This window comes from Balaenoptera musculus, chromosome 3, assembly GCF_009873245.2.
Source record: "Balaenoptera musculus isolate JJ_BM4_2016_0621 chromosome 3, mBalMus1.pri.v3, whole genome shotgun sequence".
Lineage (NCBI taxonomy): Eukaryota > Metazoa > Chordata > Mammalia > Artiodactyla > Balaenopteridae > Balaenoptera > Balaenoptera musculus.
In genome coordinates this window covers 114,913,523-114,926,983 of record NC_045787.1, presented here as the reverse complement: position 1 = coordinate 114,926,983, position 13,461 = coordinate 114,913,523, and the positions used below count along the sequence as shown (strand labels likewise).

The following is a 13,461-nucleotide window of genomic DNA, read 5'->3' as shown; positions in this document are numbered from 1 at the left end:
AGGACACTACATAATGATCAAGGGACCAATCCAAGAAGAAGATATAACAATTATAAACATATATGCACCCAACACAGGAGCACCTCAATACATAAGGCAACTGCTAACAGCTATACAAGAGGAAATCGACAGTAACACAATAATAGTGGGGGACTTTTCAACACCTCACTTACACCAATGGACAGATCATCCAAACAGAAAATTAATAAGGAAGCAGAGCTTTAAACAACACAATAGACCAGATAGATTTAACTGATATTTATAGGACATTCCATCCAAAAACAGCAGATTACACTTTCTTCTCAAGTGCACACAGAACATTCTCCAGGATAGATCACATCTTGGGTCACAAATCAAGCCTCAGTAAATTTAAGAAAACTGAAATCATATCAAGCATCTTTTCTGACCACAACGCTGTCATATTAGAAATCAATTATAGGGAAAAAAACGTTAAAAACACAAACACATGGAAGCTAAACAATACGTTACTAAATAGCCAAGAGATCACTGAAGAAATCAAAGAGGAAATAAAAAAATACCTAGAGACAAATTACAACAAAAACACGATGATCCAAAACCTATGGGATGCAGCAAAAGCAGTTCTAAGAGGGAAGTTTATAGCTATACAAGCCTACCTAAAGAAACATCAAACATCTCAAATAAACAATCTAATCCTACACCTAAAGCAACTAGAGAAAGAAGAACAAACAAAACCCAAGGTTATTAGACGGAAAGAAATCATAAAGATCAGAGCAGAAATAAATGAAATAGAAACAAAGAAAACAATAGCAAAGATCAATAAAACCAAAAGCTGGTTCTTTGAGAATATAAACAAAATTGATAAACCATTAGCCAGACTCATCAAGAAAAACAGGGAGAGGACTCAAATCAGTAAAATTAGAAATGAAAAAGGAGAAGTTACAACAGACACCACAGAAATACAAAGCATCCTAAGAGACTACTACAAGCAACTATATGCCAATAAAATGGACAACCTGGAAGAAATGGACAAATTCTTAGAAAGGTATAACCTTCCAAGACTGAACCAGGAAGAAACAGAAAATATGAACAGACCAATCACATGTAATGAAATTGAAACTGTGATTAAAAATCTTCCAACAAACAAAAGTCCAGGACCAGATGGCTTCACAGGTGAATTCTGTCAAACATTTAGAGAAGAGCTAACACCCATCCTTCTCAAACTCCTCAAAAAAATTGTAGAGGAAGGAACACTCCCAAACTCATTCTATGAGGCCACCATCACCCTGATACCAAAACCAGGCAAAGATACTACAAAAAAAGAAAATTACAGACCAGTATCACTGATGAATATAGACGCAAAAATCCTCAACAAAATACTAGCAAACAGAATCCAACAATATATTAAAAGGATCATACACCATGATCAAGTGGGATTTATCCCAGGGATGCAAGGCTTCTTCAATATATGCAAATCAATCAATGAGATACACCATATTAACAAACTGAAGAATAAAAATCATATGATCTTCTCAATAGCTGCAGAAAACGCTTTTGACAAAATTCAACACCCATTTACGATAAAAACTCTCCAGAAAGTGGGCATAAGAGGGAACCTACTTCAACATAATAAAGGCCATATATGACAAACCCACAGCAAACATCATTCTCAATGGTGAAAAACTGAAAGCATTTCCTCTAAGATCAGGAACAAGACAAGGATGCCCACTCTCGCGACTATTATTCAATATAGTTTTGGAAGTCCTAGCCATGGCAATCAGAGAAGAAAAAGAAATAAAAGGAATACAAATTGGAAAAGAAGAAGTAAAACTGTCACTGTTTGCAGATGACATGATACTATACATAGAGAATCCTAAAGATGCCACCAGAAAACTACTAGAGCTAATCAATGAATTTGGTAAAGTTGCAGGGTACAAAATTAATGCACAGAAATCTCTTGCATTCCTATATACTAATGATGAAAAATCTGAAAGAGAAATTAAGGAAACACTCCCATCTACCATTGCAACAAAAAGAATAAAATACCTAGGAATAAACCTACCTAGGGAGACAAAAGACCTGTATGCAGAAAACTATAAGACACTGATGAAAGAAATTGAAGATGATACAAACAGATGGAGACATATACCATGTTCTTGGATTGGAAGAATCAACATTGTGAAAATGACTCTACTACCCAAAGCAATCTACAGATTCAATGCAATCCCTATCAAATTACCAATGGCATTTTTTACGGGAACTAGAACAAAAAATCTTAAAATTTGTATGTAGACACAAAAGACCCCGAACACCCAAAGCAGTCTTGAGGGAAAAAAGCGGAGCTGGAGGAATCAGACTCCCTGACTTCAGACTATACTACAAAGCTACAGTAATCAAGACAATATGGCACTGGCACAAAAACAGAAACAGAGATCAATGCAACAAGATAGAAAGCCCAGAGATAAACCCACGCACCTATGGCCAACTAATCTATGACAAAGGAGGTAAGGTTATACAATGGAGAAAAGACAGTCTCTTCAATAAGTGGTGCTGGGAAAACTGGACAGCTACATGTAAAAGGATGAAATTAGAACGCTCCCTAACACCATACACAAAAATAAACTCAAAATGGATTAGAGACCTAAATGTAAGACCAGACACTATAAAACTCTTAGAGGAAAACACAGGAAGAACACTCTTTGACATAAATCACAGCAAGATCTTTTTTGATCCACCTCCTAGAGTAATGGAAATAAAAACAAAAATAAACAAATGAGACCTAATGAAACTTCAAAGCTTCTGCACAGCAAAGGAAACCATAAACAAGACGAAAAGACACCCCTCAGAATGGGAAAAATATTTGCAAACAAATCAACAAAGGATTAATCTCCAAAATATATAAACAGCTCATGCAGCTCAATATTAAAAAAACAAACAACCCAATCCAAAAATGGGCAGAAGACCTAAATAGACATTTCTCTAAAGAAGACATACAGATGGCCAAGAAGCACATGAAAAGCTGCTCAACATCACTAATTATTAGAGAATGAAAATCAAAACTACAATAAGGTATCACCTCACACCAGTTAGAATGGGCATTATCAGAAAATCTACAAACAACAAATGCTGGAGAGGGTGCGGAGAAAAGGGAACCCTCTTGCACTGTTGGTGGGAATGTAAATTGATACAGCCACTATGGAGAACAGTATGGAGGTTCCTTAAAAAACTAAAAATAGAATTACCATATGACCCAGCAATCCCACTACTGGGCATATACCCAGAGAACACCATAATTCAAAAAGTCACATGCACCCCAATGTTCACTGCAGCACTATTTACAATAGCCAGATCATGGGAGCACCCTAAATGCCCATCAATAGATGAATGGATAAAGAAGATGTGGTACATATACAATGGAATATTACTCAGCCATAAAAAGGAACAAAATTGGGTCATTTGTAGAGATGCAGATGGATCTAGAGACTGTCATACAGAGTGAAGTAAGTCAGAAAGAGAAAAACAAATATCGTTTATTAATGCATATATGTGGAACCTAGAAAAATGGTACAGATGAACCAGTTTGCAGGGCAGAAATTGAGACAGAGACGTAGAGAACAAACGTATGGACACCAAGAGGGGAAAGTGGTGGGGGGTGTGGGTGGTGGTGTGATGATTTGGGAGATTGGGATTGACATGTATACACTGATGTGTATAAAATGGATGACTAATAAGAATAAAAAAAAATGAAGGCAATAAAAAGAAAATCACTAAATATTACTTCATACCTAGGATATGTTATAATAAAACTATCCTTATACTAGGATAGTTATAATAAAAAAGACAAATAATAACAAATGTTGGTGAGGATATGGGGAAACTGGAACTCTCATAGCCAATTGGTGGGATTATCAAATGGTACAGCCACTTTGGAAAACAGCCTAGCAGTTCCTCAAAAGATTAAATGTAGAGTTACCATATGACCCATCAATTCTACTCCTAGGTGTATACCCAAGAGAACTGAAAAGAAGTGTCTACACAAAAACGTATACATGAATGTTCACGGAAGCACTATTCATAATAGTTGAAATATGGAAACAATCCAAACATCCATCAATTAATGAATGGATACATAAAATGTGGTATATCCATACAATGAAATATTTAGCCATAAAAAGGAATAAAGTACATGCTACAACATGGATGAACCCTCAAAGCATTATGCTAAGTGAAAGCGGCCAGCCACCAAAAGCCATATACTGTATTACTCCACTTATATGAAATGTTCACAATAGGTAAATCCAGAGATAGAAACTAGATCAGCAGTTGCCAGGGGCTGGGGCAGAAGGGAAGAGTGAGGACTACTAACTGCTAATAGGTATGAGGTTTCTTTCTAGGGTAATGAAAATGTTCTGGAATTACACAGTGGTGATGGCTGTACAACCTTGTAAATATACTAAAAACCACTGAATTGTATGCCTTAAAAGGGTAAATATTATGGTATGTGAAATATTATGACTCAGAAAATAAAAAGATAAACAAGAGTACCAAATGCAGTGACCTGAAAATGCACACACCTTGGAGTTGGAGGTAAGCTTGAGTTTTGACTTTGCCACTTACTATGTGACTGGACTTCATAGCCTGTTTCCTCTTCTGTAATATGTAGAGAATAACTTGCTGTGAGGGTCAACTAATAAGACATATAAAAGGCCTACTTTATTACCTTGCATTAGGAGACAATACGGGGTTGGTAGAAATTATTACTATCAGGTAAAACAAGATGAGAAGACAGAGAAAAGATCTTCATTGCGTTTCCTGAGTATTCAAATCTGTTCACCAGTGACCCTCAAGGGCATCCATGCCTTCTTTCAGCAAGTGTTTACTGAGTGCCTGCAATGAGCCAGGCACTATTCTAAACACTTGGGATAGAAATTAACCAGACAAAAATTCCTGGCTCCAGGGAGCTTATATTTTAATGAGAGGGAAAGATAATAAACATAATAAATAAATCAATTATGGAGGGGTAGTGACAGAAAGAAGGACAGGGAGAGTGGGGATATAAGATACAATTTAAAATAGGGGGATCAAGGCAGGCCTCACTGAAAAGGTACCACTTGAGGAAAGTCTTGAAAAAGGCAGCACAGGAGCAATGTGGCTAACTCAAGGCAACATTCCAAGCAGAGGGAACACCAAGTCAAAGACCCTAGGGCAGATGCACACTAAAATGATCTTGGAAGACCAAGAAAGCCAGTGTGGCTGGCATGGAGGTAATGAGGAAGAGCGAGTCTGTGGTAGGTGCAAAAGCCAGATTTCAAGGATAACAGAACAAGTTAGAAATAAAACTGCCCTTTCAAGAATTTGGTCTGCTACCAGGAAGAAAAGTCTTTTCTTCTTTTGTTTTTTGTTTTTATTTTTTGTAGGATTAGCAGTATAATGGAAGAGAGTATGATCATGAACTTACAATCAGACAGAAACTGTAGCTTCACCACTACACAGGTCAGTTTCCACAGCTGTACAACAAATAATACAGGTAATCCTTACTTTGCACAGTAGTGCCGGTCTGTAAAAATGATCACACAAACTGAAACAATGCAATGTGATCTTAATCATCAATGGGAAAAATTACAATTGTCTTGTGACCTTTAAAATTTTTTGTGAACAGGTTAAAAGCTCCTTACTATTGATTATAAATATACAGGGAAATTAAATAAAAATAGTACAACTAATATTTAATACATAACTTAAAACATTATGATAACACTGAGAATGAAAATGTTTTATTTCCTTGTAAGAAAACTACTCAAAAGTAGTTTCTGAACAATGCTTACCTCTTTCAACATGATACAGAGTAAGTATCTTTTTTATCCCTTCACAATTATCCTATTTCTTTCTAAGTTTGGATCAGTTTCCAACATTTCCTTTGCACTTTCAATGTTATGAACTATCTCCAAGAGTTCCTTTAATGTGAAGGTTTTGATGACATCACTTTCTCTTGGACATCATTTTCCTTTCCATCACAACTACTTTTCTCATTTATGTCAATAAGTTTGCCTTCACTAAGTTCCTCTGACTACATATCTAAAGTCTCTTAAACAGCAGCAGTGTCAACATTTCCAGTCAGCTATTTCTTCTGTAACTTGGATTTATCACTTTTTCTTTCTTTGCTGTACTTTCATCTTTGTTAGCAAATTCCCTCTTTCAATGATCTCTTCTTATAAAATGGCTCATGTGGGTTTATCACTGAGAGACAAGGAGGCAACACAACTACACACTTTGCATGAACTGAATAGTTGCAGTGACCAATCAATCACTAACAGACCTTGAAAGAAGAGACATGATTGGTCAGTGATCGTGATGCAGACCTGTTATTTATGTAATGATTTGTACACTTCAGAGCTAGCAGCAAAGTCTGTACTGTATACAATCACTCAGTTAATATGCTAAAATTTGAACCATGTTGTTGGGGAACCGGTATTATGAAACTGTGGTAACAAACTTGTGCATACTGGAACAGTGCAAAGTGAGGACTGCATCTATGTACCTCCCAGGCTTACTGTGGATATGAAACCCAATGTTTAGAAGAGAGGTTAGAATAGTGCCTGCACTCCCATACTATCTTTTATCACTATGGGAATTAGTTACAGACAGATTGAGGGGGTAAAGGAGGCAAAAAGACACCAAAGACACATAACTAAAATGAAGATTCTAGATCACAGACAGGAACACACATAATCAGGACCACAGGAGGAAGTGAGAGCCATGGAGTTCTTGTACCCTCAGATGAGAAGTGAAAGCAGAGGTAACAAGAGGCTTCCAGGCAGTATGAAGTTTAGCATAGCTAGAGAATCTATTTTCTCAGACGCAGTAAATGAAGCTCTCCTAAAAACTGAACAGGATGGTAATGGAAATGAAGGTTTGAGGGTGGAAGAAACTCTGAAGCAGCTGCTACAGGAAGTGGAAAAGTGAATTAACCTGAGGTAAATGAAAGAACTGTGGGAAGAACTAAAGGCCCAGAGTAAGCCAAACAGGATGAACTTACAGTACATTCTTAAAGCTATAGCCCATCTAAATGAATCAAAACTCTTCAATAATTAGCTTACATTCAAATGGACAAGCATAAAGTCTTATAACTTTAAATTTAATTACTTAACCTCACTGTAATAATCCCCCAATTTATCCCCAACTCTTATCTCTCTTTATACCATAACCCCCTCCTTCCAAATTCTCACTCCCTCCCAAGTTCCTCTTAAACAGTTTCATGCCTCTACAGCTAGCATGATATCATTCCAAATTAGTATCAGGTCAAACGATAAGTGGAACTGGAAGGAAGAAGCACAGTAAATTAAATATATTTACATCCACCCTCATCTCTTTTAGCTCACAACCATAATGGCAAACCCTTAACTTCATGGCTAACATAAAGTATTAGTAATGAAAAATACATCAGAAAACATACTGTGTGATGGAGTAAAACACAATTTTTTTGCACTCAACTATGAATAGTAAATAAGCCATTAGTTTTTTTTTAAATAAATTTATTTATTTTATTTTATTTATTTATTTTTGGCTGCATTGGGTCTCTATTGCTGCACACGGGCTTTTCTCTGGCTGCAGCGAGCGGGGGCTACTCTTCGTGGTGGTGCGCAGGCTTCTCATTGTGGTTGCTTCTCTTGTTGGGAGCACAGGCTCTAGGCGCGCGGGCTTCAGTAGTTGTGGCACACGGGCTCAGTAGTTGTGGCTTGCGGGCTCTAGAGTGCAGGCTCAGTAGTTGTGGCGCACGGGCTTAGCTGCTCCACGGCATGTGCGATCTTCCCGGACCAGGGCTCAAACCCGTGTCTCCTGCACTGGCAGGCGGATTCTTAACCACTGCACCACCAGGGAAACCCCAATCCATTAACTTTAGAAAAAAAGGGGGGTGGACCTCAAATTTCTGCTAAACGGTAATCTCTATAAAAGGAACATGATATTATAAGATTGACCTGAGATGTTTAATAAGGTAATCAATCAACCTTTAAAAACGATAAATGTAACTGTCAATTAGTTTACAGTGCATACTTGTAAGAGTTATCAAAAGTACTCTTTCTGTACACAAAAAAGGCAAACTAGGAAAACTGAGGCAGACAGGCAGTCTGTCCAAGGTCACACGATCAGCAGTAAAGGTTGAGAATATAACTGGGTCTTCTGGCCTTGTCCCAATTGTCTAGAGTCTACTACGTGACATATATTAACCAAGATATAATGGAGATGGAACCTAAGAGAACCCACTACTACTGTTCCATCACCCATGAAATCAGATCTGTCAACATGCCCATCCCCTGGCATTTTCCCCTAACTAAGCTGGGGATAAAAGTTAAGCTCCTCTGGAGTTCAAAACAAGGACAAACGGCAACTGTAAGTAAAGTAAACCAAAAAAACACCGTTCTACATTAGAACAGGACAAGATAAAGGCCTTTCTGAAGCATCAAATACCTTGAGTAAATTCCCTTCAAAGCAATCCAACTTTTTATAAAGTTATGGGTAAAGGACAGGTTTGAAAAGTGTGTGTGGGTGTGTGTGTATGAGAGACACACACATACACACACACAAAGTAAAAAAAGAAAGAGGATTGTTTTTTCTTTTTTAACTTGAGCCTAGGAAACATGAGATATTCTATTATGCCACTCCTTTAAAACAAAGGACGCTGCTAAGTAATACTAATGAATATATACTCTTCTCCCAGAACAATGTCTGGAGTAGATCAAACAAGGTATTAGAACTGGGTCTGAATCCCAATTTTGCTATTTGGTGGCTGCGTGACTTTGGGATGCTTCAGCTCTAAGTCTGTTTTCTCTTCTGTAAAATGAGAATACCATCTCCCACCCCACTGGGCTGTTTTGAAAATTAAATAAGGTAATAAATACGAAGCTCACAAATACTTCTGTGCCCCTTCCACTTTCTCATCTACTTTCTCCAATTCTTAAACCTATTCAGAACATTGTCATTGCTCACACACCAATCATTTCTTATATTTTCAGAAATAAGGTCACGCTAGCAAGTTTCTCAAAGGATGAAGGAAAAATTGGCTTTTAATTTGTAGTGATGAAGTAGTAAAGGAGGCACCTCCTTCACTCCCATCTCCATAGTGCAGAAAGTGGTAAAAACCAGTCCTTTTGTGATAATAGCTACAAACAAAGCTTGACTTAGTTCCCCTTGCTGGGCTTTAGTTTTTCCAGTTGGTTTTTAAAATTAAGAGAGAGAGAGAGAGAAATTAAGCCAATCTGAGGTTCCTTCAAGTTTTTAAAAACTGGTCATCTCCCTCGTATATCCTATTTTACAACTTCCCATCCCAAAAAGCCCATGCCATACTATAAAAATGGCTCCTAATCACAATGCCATAGCAGAGGGCACCAAGTCCTCAGAAATTCAGCTATGGAAACATCTCTATAAGCCTTCAAAAGTCCTCCAAGGAGACTCAAAATATAGAGCAAAGTTATATTTTCCCTAAAAACAATACTAAGGATACTTCTAATATGCTCCTTGGCCAGAACTTTTTCTATCTCTAGGTCCAGAAAAAGACAAGAACTCTGCCAGCCCAGCAGAGGAACATGGTTTATCTTCTGTAAGTTATATAATCTACCAGCTCCAGGTGTCTTTATTAATGAAATAAAACCTTTTTTTAAATTTCCACCTTAAATAGCAGATATACACTAATCTGTACTGCACAATGAGAATGGAAATCACAAAGTATTTATGTCATGGGGAGACTACACCAACATACACGAAAACATTAACAGAGGTGGTATAGCATAAGGTTGTATAGCCCGATGGGTGATTATTTTCTGCTCTTTGTGTGGGTTTTCTTTTTTAACTTTCTATAATGAATATCTTTTTAAAGAAAAAAGTCTTCAAATAATTTTAAAATGTAAAATATCCTTAATTCATGTCTGTGATACATAAAACTGAGGTTTTCCTAGAAACGAATAACTTAAAGCACTCCAAAAAAGTCTATATGCAAATTTTCTTTTTTCAAAGGTATAAAAAATCCCATGGCTACTAGTGTCACTGCAAAAAGGAAAAAGGAAAATTAGCATACATTATGAAATAAAAGCTTTGTAAAATCAGCTATCTTGAGAAGCTTATCCAAAATATGGGAAAGCCAACTGGTAAAATAAGGGGCCCATCTGCAGACCCAATCTTATTGTCATTATTTTTTTGTTTAGTTGCTGCAGCAGAAGCTCAACTATTATACAGACGTTAACTAGATATTTCTTAAATAGAACATTTTATAAGACCATATTGTTTGTTATCAACTGCCAGATCCAAAAGAAAAGATATTTTAAGACATCCACCTGAATATGCTTATGAGGACCAGCAAACACAGCCCTGTGTTAAAATGACAGAAGCTTCCAGGAGAAGAGTTAAAAGCCATTCATCATCTTAAACATGTTCCAATTATTTATTCATTTCATGATCAATTTCATGGCCATATGTGTAATTCTGATTCCCCCTCTCCCACTAATTTCCTGGATGACCTTGGTCAAGTCACTTTGATCTGTTTATCTCAAAATGATTTTAACTGTCTAAAATTTTTCATTCTCTCAGATATCTCATACTATCCTTGTTAACAATGGCAGGCTTCAGTCTTTAAAATAAAAACTGTCCTATTTACCACACTCCTTTTAAGTTTTTGAAAAGTGAATAAAACTCTGGTCATAAATATATTGAAGAGAAGTCAGTTTTCTGGTTCAAAATAACCTTCTTAAATCATATTACTCTATAGAGGATATTATTCAGCCATTAAAAATTATGTTGTAGGAAAGTACTTAATGATACTGAAAGATGTTCAGGACCTATTAAGTGAAAAAAATAAATGAGCAAAACATAATTCTACCCATGTGAGTATATTCATAAAAAACCAACTGGAGGGGTCAAGACCAAAATGTTAACCATTGATTTCATCTCTGGGTAACAAAATTATAGCTGATTTTTAGTTCTCTTTTGCTCTTACTATCAAAAACATGTTCACTGCAGAAAATTAACTTTTGTTAAAGGAATGTTTTCAATTCTACCTAGAGTAGCCAGACGAAGAAGAGGAAAAAAAAAAAAAAGAGCAAGCAACCAACATCACAGGTAAGTCTGTTATAAACCTCCCTGTACTTAACAGCTGGGCATCTTTCCACACAGTAGAAAGCCAAAAAAAAAAAAAATCCAGCCCTGAATTTGAATACAGGATTCCTAATTCTTGAAAGTTACTTTTTTATTGCTTTAGCTCCACTGATAAACCTACTTTATACCAAATTCTCTTAAGTTTAAGTATCTGATTAAAAGATCTCACCAAAAAGTGATATACCTGTTCTTACTTCTTTGTTATCATTCCACCAACTTTCTTTTTACAAAATAATAAATTGACAGGACCAAGTCTTCACAAAATTATTTGCCAACTTCAAGATAATCAAGGATTAACATGCATCTCCCAACCTGTCCCAATCCCTTCCGTCCAACACCCAAAATTTTTTAATTCATTTTCCATGATCTAGTAACAAAATAAGACATCTTCCACACTTGTCGATGAAGACAAACTGGCAATATAGTTGCAAAGAATAACAGATTTTATAACATAGGCCTTATGGGAAGGAACCAAATGGTGGAATATATCTGGTATAACTCACCCACCCTGTGACATACAGATGAACATGAACAAAACACTTAATGCTCTCCACCTTCACCTTTCCATTCATCAATGGGTGATATTTGGCAAAAACCACAGACCCCTAGATGACACCTCCATAACTATAGAAAAACTGACAATGATTCAAAGAATTCCTGACAGATGCTTTAAGAGAACTTTCCTGGGGTGCCATTTTTAATCCACAAAACTGTTTATTTTTTGAAAATCAACCCAAAAAAAAAAAAACATTTAATAGGTTATTTAAATACTGTCAGCCCATCTGAATCAGTTCAGGGAGCACCTAGAAAAACTCTCAATCTGCACCCTTCCCCATCCACTCTGGGTAAGAAAAGGAGTTTTGAAATTTCTACTTTTTCTAGTAGACAGAATGGCTCTTTTTAAAAAATTAAAATAGAGTACCACACATATTCATGTTCTCATCTTCCTTACTAATTCAAGTGTGCCCTGCTGCTATTCAAAAACACTCCAAAGAGAGGCACTTACTTCCTGATTACACATTCAAATAAATGCATAACATGCATTTCAACTTGGAATCACTTTCTTAAGAAATTAACTAGTAGCAACCACGTTTCTACATCATGGTTGAAGTCATGCCAAAGTCAAAAATTCAATACCTAAGATAACTTCCTTAGCTACACTGTACAAATATATTAAGGCAGGAATATTACCCACTGTATCTTAAAAGTATTATTATCCTGGTCAGTGATATTATTTTTGTGAGTTTAACAAGATAGACTTTAAAAAAAAAAAAAAAGCAATTTCAAAATGACAGGAAACATTAGAATTTAATAACTTCATTCTCCTTTCCTCACTTCCCAGCTGGCTACACCAGAACCCAAGTATTTGCAAAGTAGCATATGCTCACACAAGGGTAGTGATCCAGAAGCAGACAGCACCCCTGACACATCCCAAGTCAAAGAAAATGTAGCCTCCAGCCTAGAGACTTACAGTTTAAGTCAGGCAGACAACTTTAAGACATAAAACACCCAGATGACAGCCAGTTAATGACTTTTTGGAATTTATATTTTGCTTTTCCTGCTCAAGTTAAATGAAGAACAACAGAAAACGGATTAAATAGTGAGAGTGGAGGAAGAGGAGTCAATAATGAACAAGTTTTAAATTAATCACAGTCCTCAGGAACATATGAAGGGTAGGAATTGGAGTGGGAGCACTTCTAACAACAGATACAGCCATCACGGGATCACACGAAAAGAGACATCCACAAAAATAAGCAGCGAAAACAGGATGAAAAATCTACCAAAATAGCAAGGGGAAAAGGCAGGATAACAAATGAGAAGCCAGAACTTAAAGCAAGAGTATGAGAAAAATCAGCTGATTTCTTGTTAGATTTAATGAAGAAAGTGATTACACTAATCTGAAAACCTAATTAACTTAAACTTAATCGTTTTCAAAACGTTAAATGTTTCTCTGCTATTGCTCTTCCATAGCATAATTAACACTTTTTGAAACCCATACTCAATATTCCAGGGTAGGAATACTTGTCATTTTTTTTCCTGTGAAAAATTAAAGAGCCCATATATAAGATCAAGCTCATGATTCCAACATGAATAAAACCACACTAACAAGACCAGACAAATTAAAATGCAGTCTCACACACCCACACAAAGCTCCTCAAAGCTATGTTTCAAGTCTTCACATCATGAACTTAGCAAACCCAGATTTCGCTGTCTCCTGTCTACCTCTCAAATCCTACTCGAAACACTCACTGACAGCTGCTTTGTCCTGATCACATCTGTCTTCTAACATCTGTCTTGCAGGCTGACTACATTAGATGTGGGTATACCAGTCTGAAGCTG

At 36.4% G+C, this 13,461-nt stretch overlaps 1 protein-coding gene across 1 annotated transcript in view; it reads right to left on the bottom strand.

Moving 5' to 3' along the window:
• CTNNA1 (catenin alpha 1) overlaps positions 1–13,461 on the bottom strand; it is a 185,966-nt gene that overhangs the window by 130,674 nt on the left and 41,831 nt on the right. The gene's annotated exons all lie outside the window — the stretch shown is intronic.